The sequence below is a fragment of the Sinocyclocheilus grahami genome, unplaced genomic scaffold (genome assembly GCF_001515645.1).
Source record: "Sinocyclocheilus grahami isolate Dianchi unplaced genomic scaffold, SAMN03320097.WGS_v1.1 scaffold124.1, whole genome shotgun sequence".
Classification (NCBI taxonomy): Eukaryota; Metazoa; Chordata; class Actinopteri; order Cypriniformes; family Cyprinidae; genus Sinocyclocheilus; species Sinocyclocheilus grahami.
Genome location: NW_015505303.1, coordinates 787,465 through 793,370, shown reverse-complemented (window position 1 = coordinate 793,370; position 5,906 = coordinate 787,465). Strand labels below are relative to the sequence as shown.

Genomic DNA, 5,906 nt, shown 5'->3' with positions numbered 1-5,906 from the left:
GTATGCGAGCTCCGCTACTGCGGATGAGATAACACGCGCGCGCGCGCAGCGACACTGATACAGCGATATGTGAAGGAATTTAAACTGACAGTTAGAAAAATAAAATAAGAAAGACTATTTACCTGTTAAGACGGATTAATGTCTTATAAGCACATCTTTTCTCTCTCTTCTTCAAAACTTTTAGTCCTCGCTCACGTCGGAGTGGTTGTTCTCGCGCTGTTTCTGCGTTCCAGTCAGAGATTCAAACCAATTAAAATCTGGTTGTGGAGGCCAAACATTATTATAAGATGACCTGTAAGACTTTACAATAAGGTCCAATCAGTTAAGCAAGGAATGATGTACATGGAGCCGGTTGTTATCGTAGAATAAACCCTGACACAATGAACAACACATTTGTTATGTATTAATCTTTGTTAACTTTAATTAAGAAAAATACAACTATATACAACTAGATCCAATAAATAATATTAACAGATACAGCTTTTGATTTTAATGATGTTTTAGTAAATGTTAAAATTAACTTTAATCCTCATTGTGTTTCAGTCATTTTGATCCAAAGGGGATTTACTTTTTTTCTCCAAAAAATGCTATTTAATGTTAACACATTGAGCTAAAACCATTTTCAACCATGGTTGACACTAAAGATGTATTGTATTGTATTGTTATTGTATTGTAAAACCTATACTGCTTTTTGTGTGGATTTTGCCCACCTTGTTACACTTGTAGGTTCTGGCCTACTAAATAAACGGCCTACAAAGAAGTGCTTAAAAAATTAAATTATGCTATATTACTGCCAAATATTGGATTCAGTTATTTTATCAACTTGCTTTCTTTCAATTAGCACAGGTTTGTATTTCTTTTTGGAACTGATTGATCGTTGGCCTCATTGATCTGAACATACGCACCTCAGTTTTTGAGTGAATATTGCCAAAATAATCTACAAATAATGTTTTTTCACTCAAAAACAGAGGTGTATAAGCACAGATCAATGATGCCTATTATAAGTGCTAAAAAGAAATACAAACCTGTGCTAATTGAAAAAAGTTTGAACAAGACAAAAAGATTGAACCCAGGATTTGGTGAATATAGCGTAATTTACAAGCAAATTTTAAAAGGTCGATCATTTTTGTCCAGGAACAGGATTTTCAGCACAGCAAAAGGGTTAAGAAAAAATAATAAATGCTTTAGAAGTATTTTCTATTGTTAGCTCAATTTAACTAATATGCAGTAAATAAATGGAACCTTATGTAAAGTGTAACCAGATAATAAAATAATTCTCCTTTACAGGCACTTTGTGTATTGCAAGGCTTTGTCTTGGTGGGATACAAAGCACCAGAGGCTAAACAGTACAGACCTACTGTCGCTACACTCCAGCTGTTCTAAAGGTGGCCCTATCCAAATGTATTTTTGGAGAAACGTCTTGACGATACATTGGAGATGCTGTGAGCTCGGGAGGTGGTTGACTCCTGTGGTGAAATGCCTGGAGCGTTTTGAGTCAGTATGTGGTAAGGAGGTGTGGGGAGCAAGGTGCAGTGTGTCGCTAATCGCTGTGTTTTTTGCATCCTGCGGAGATATGTTCACGCGGGGCTACGACACAAAGCCACAATACAGTTTCCAAAGCAACAGTACCAACCACTATAGGAGATGCAGAAGGAAAACTGTTTTCCCAGGTGCCATTGATTGGCTGTCATAATAACAATGCCATTTGTTTATATTTGGCTTGATAGGGACAGAGTAATCCAAGAACTTGCTTGTTTTTGGAAGGAAAATGATCCAAACTCATGTTTTTCCAAATATACTTTGGAATTAAAGTTAATGAATATTCACTATTAAAAAGTAATTATTACTATAAATGTATGGACATGTTTTTAAACTGGAATGACCTCATCGTTTTTATAACGCTGTCGCTGTGGTTTTACCACTATCCTATTAGATTTGGCTTCAGGCCAGAAGGGACACATTGAGCAGCGTCACTCATTCCAGCTTCTAATTGAAATTGTGACAATGAGATAATCAATAGGCAGCAAATGTTTCTTTCTTCAATTAGGGCTATGTCAGAGATGGCGCATTATGGAAACTGATATACACCAGTGCAATTTAGCTTTTTAACATGATACAGCAATCAGACCCTGCTGAAAGATTCTGTAAATACATAAATTTTTGGGCAAAAAGTATCTCCATTAATGATTTTGTCTACAATACTGTTAAAAAAAAATGTTTAAGAAGTCTCTTGCTCACCAAAGCTGCATGTACAGTATTTGATCAAAACATAGTAAAAACAGAAATATAAACCAACTGTTTTTTATTTTGATATATTTAAAAAAAAAATAACATGTATTTCTGTGATGCAAAACTGAATTTTCAGAATCATTACTCCAGTCTTCAGTGTCACACGATCCTTCAGAAATCATTGTAATATGCTTATTTGGTGCTTTTTGTGCTTTTCTTTTCCTTTTTTTTGGGGGGGGGGGGGGCTGTAATATAAACATAAATTCCTTTGAGTTTCTATTTAATGTCCTTAAATTCTAATTCAAATTGCATGCTTGCTACACCTCAATTGATTTTAATTGTCATTCATTTCTTACATTTAATGTTATATATTTTAAAAAATGTGGTGCTAATCATGACAATAAGCGAGTACTTTAATATCTAGTCATTCACAGAACTGCAATGCAGGTTCGAGCTGAATGAACAGAAAGAGTTAACAGGCCAGTGGATATATATTTCCCCTTGAGATGCAACTCGCCTCGAAAAGCTGTTTTTGATGTTATGCTCACCTTTATCTCTTTCACGCTCTTCAGTCATTGCCTTTTGTGGCGTGCTGAGGCCAAATCTGTTGACTGGACCGCTTTCTCAGAGACAACATTGAAAGTGCTTATTAAAATTTCTTCCCTGTCTGTCCGTGGCTGTGAGATAATGGAGATACTGAAATCATTCATTCTGTCCTACTGCATTTGTGACACCGGGTTATCTACCGTTCACTCATACCAGAAGTGTGTTAGCCACAAAGTTTAGGGGGCAAAATTTCCACTGCAGTGTGTAACATCTTTTATTGTTATGTTTTAACTATCTGACTATTTAAAAGTGGTCTTTATTTTCATATTTTTCCACTTAGGTCTACTTAAAACCTGTCAGTTTTCATAAGCATTTTCTTCCCTCTCTTTGAACCTTAAGTCTATTTGTTTTACTTTGTCTTTGCAATATTATATTTTTTAACTATGTGTGTGATCAATGTTTGACTACATTGTCTCTGCATATGAAATGCTTTAGTGCTCACACAACAACCAGTGAATTTGCTGTCAAGTCATATAAAGTTTAACTGCACCATGTTGCAAAAATAGCAGCCTTTACATACTCTATATCATATATGAGAGATTCACAAAACAATACACATAGAAAAGTGAGAAACAAACATTGTTGTGTAAATGTGGGCGATTAGCTATTTAGAGTAAGATTTACAGTACTTCTGTCTCTTGTGCTGTATCGTTTATTTTCCCAAACTTCAAGGCTTAAAATAGACAAAAAAATATGCTATTTGATGTAGGATATACTTCTATTATTCTATAGTATATATATATATAATTCTATATACAAGACTTAAAAATAAGAATTGACAAGTAAGACGCTGAATTAAACATGATTAAAGTAGAAAGACTGAGAGTAATAGTATCTATCTATCTATCGATCTATCTATCTATCTATCTATCTATCTTTCTATCTAGATCTATCGTTCATTTCTCTACCTTTAAGACTTAAACTGTTCACCAAAACTTCCAAACAAGGCATTGTCAAGCCAACATTCAGTTTAAAAAAACAATGCATAAATTTCTGTTAATTTACTGTAATTCATTAGAAAGTGTGCGTATCACAAATAATTACAACAAGACAGTGAATTAAATGTGAAATTTAAAGTAAAAAACATACTCAAAACATATTCCAATAATCTTTTTATTTTATTTTTATTTACAACTTTGAAAAATCATTTTTAGAGTGTGTTGATGCATTCACACCACAATGTTTTGCAGCTTGGTTTCTATAAATGCTCTGTTTCAGATCCAACTTTATTAGTAAGCTTCAATGTATGCTTGTGTATAGAGTAAAAACTCACCTGCAACCACTCTGTGCATGATACGCAGTTCTTCAAATCTGGAGCTTTTTTAATAGCTACTAGCTAGCCTTTTTTGGCGATTGTTAATTGGTAGTTCTTGACAGATAACACTTAAACCTAAAGGTGTAATGTCTGAGGCTGGCCAGCTGTTCAGTGTATAGCATCCAAATAGCAGCACAACAAACTTCAACACATCACCTGAGAGCTTGAGCTTTAAAATAGAGCCAAGTGCACTGCAAGTGCTGTCAGATGTATTCAAGATGGCTCGATCCATGAAGGTTTTTCCCACTTTGTCTGTTTTAACTATTGCCATTTGCAGATTGCATTTCACAAATGGAAATGTCAACAGAAGAGAGTACAAACACTTAAAATGGTATTCCTCCTCAGACATCTTACATAAGAGACTCCATTAGTAAAATTCACTGTTCTCTCAGCCAGGAGAAGAGCTTTGAAATGAAGCTTTATAGAAAGATCAAAAAGAGAAAGTCAATCAGCTTCATATTTGCGGTGGCTGATAGCGGCACAGTTGTTATGACAACACGTTTTAAAAGCTCCATAATGATAGATTAGAGGAAACGTGACTCGGTTTTGCAGAAGGCTTCTGTGATCGACAAGCAGACACGAGCACATCAAAAGCAGTTCTTCGAACTCATTAGCATTTCACATTAATCTGTGTTTGTGGAGCCACGTTCAGTTATCCATAAAACACCATGTGTGTTCATTATTTGTATTCATACGCAGTGTGAAATATGGCTGTTATATGAGCATTTAAGAGGTAGATACCATCATAAATTAAATACTGATAGTTCATTATGAGGAAATCCGTTGAGGCTGAACCGAGACTTACCATATTTAGACAAATCTCATCAAACTTCATTTCATATTGGCACACATAATGCCCCATTAGCATTTGCACAGTTTAAATGTGTCATAACATGATATTTATTGAACTGGAGTTGAAAATGATGTCTAAAAAAAACTAAATTAAAATATATTTTCAGTTATTTCATGATTTGAACTAGACACTAAATTGTTAAACAAATACTTTCTTTTGTGTTGTACAGTTTTACAAAATAACATTTGGATTTGGATGAACAAAAAGTAATATATGAAGAGTTATTTTGCAAAAACAGATAACTCCGTTTTTAACTATTTTCAAAAATCATGTTTTTTTCATTGTGCATTCCTAATAAATAAAAACAACATAATAAAAAAACATGATTTTTGAACATTTTAAAAGAAACAGATTTATCTGTTTTTGCAAATAAACTCTTCATATATAGTTTTAATATAATATATAATATGTCTTCTTTTTTTAATTAATACAGGTTTGGAACAACATGAGAGTGAGTAAATTGATTTTGGTTACACTTTACAGTAAACTTCCTTACTTAACCTTAATTAACTACATTAGTTAACATGTGACAATGAACAATTTGGTAACACTTTATTTTGAGGTGTCCTTGTTACACATGTCACATGTACTCAGGGCCGTTTCTAGCCAATTTGACGCCCTAGGCGAAATCCCTATGGACAAATGTGCCACAAATACTGCCTAAACAAAATACTGATTTTGTGCACTTTATTTACTATACCAATATTTTAAATTGGCCTTTGAACTTAGCTTTATTGCATGGCAAAAAAAAAGTGTTTCCTTGCCAAAGCACTGACAGAGCCCACTGATCTAATGGCGTTGTTGAGCGCTCCAAATGCAAACTTTGCATGCAACAATCAGGCAGCAATTGACAGCATTCTGATCTAGTGGCATACAGGCATCGTCAGATTGACAGTACTCTAG

General features: G+C 34.1%; 1 protein-coding gene across 1 annotated transcript in view; it reads right to left on the bottom strand.

Annotated features, from left to right (window-relative positions):
• The window catches only part of tenm2b (teneurin transmembrane protein 2b), a 302,210-nt gene extending 301,972 nt beyond the window's left edge, over positions 1 to 238 (bottom strand). The window contains exon 1 of the mRNA XM_016278713.1: positions 123 to 238. The gene's annotated coding sequence lies outside the window, so the exon portion shown is untranslated. The remainder of the gene's footprint in view (positions 1 to 122) is intronic.
• Between the last annotated feature and the right edge of the window lie 5,668 nt (positions 239 to 5,906).